The sequence below is a fragment of the Triturus cristatus genome, chromosome 4_2 (genome assembly GCF_964204655.1).
Source record: "Triturus cristatus chromosome 4_2, aTriCri1.1, whole genome shotgun sequence".
NCBI classification, from domain to species: domain Eukaryota; kingdom Metazoa; phylum Chordata; class Amphibia; order Caudata; family Salamandridae; genus Triturus; species Triturus cristatus.
Genome location: NC_140586.1, coordinates 832,779,603 through 832,780,226, shown reverse-complemented (window position 1 = coordinate 832,780,226; position 624 = coordinate 832,779,603). Strand labels below are relative to the sequence as shown.

General features: G+C 46.0%; 1 pseudogene; it reads left to right on the top strand.

The window, feature by feature from the left end:
- LOC146835187 (U2 spliceosomal RNA) lies at window positions 1-110 on the top strand (annotated as a pseudogene).
- Window positions 111-624: the final 514 nt, after the last annotated feature.

Sequence of the window (624 nt, the reverse complement as noted above, 5' to 3'; positions counted from 1 at the left end):
AAAGCCATCTCTGCCTTTTGACTAAGATCAAGTGTAGTATCTGTTCTTATTATTTTAAACGTACAATGTTTGAGCAAGTAAAATTGATTTTATAGTAACTATGACTTGTACTTGAAAGCGAATAAATTTGCTGTATGCAAATGTGTACAAATTTCACAATCCGCACGACTAGCTTTTAATTGAGCAGGAGGAGGGGCACCAGCGTGCTGGTGTCTGTTTTGCTCATTAGGAGCACAAAAAAGGACCCCAAAGGAACTGTGGTCAGCGTTAGAACACTGGAAACGTTGTGCTCCGTAATTTCTCTCTTTCCTGGTGTTTCGGTGGACTAATGCTGGAGGATTAAAACCCCTCATAACACCCTTCACAGGCCTGTGCAGCCCCCAGACCTCTGGCGAGGGGATTCATGCTTCAGCGGTAACCCCTATAACCCTTGCTTTAGCTCTAGGGCGTGACTTTACGGTGTTTCTTGCACTGCATACTATTGTGGTCTGCTGCAAGACACTCCAGGTACCCAGGCGGAGGACCCCAGGTGACAATGGTAAACCCGACGGTAACCCAGAAATTGCCGGTAAGCCCAAAATACAACAAATGGGTGACAAAATGGACATTGGAGCCCCAGTGACC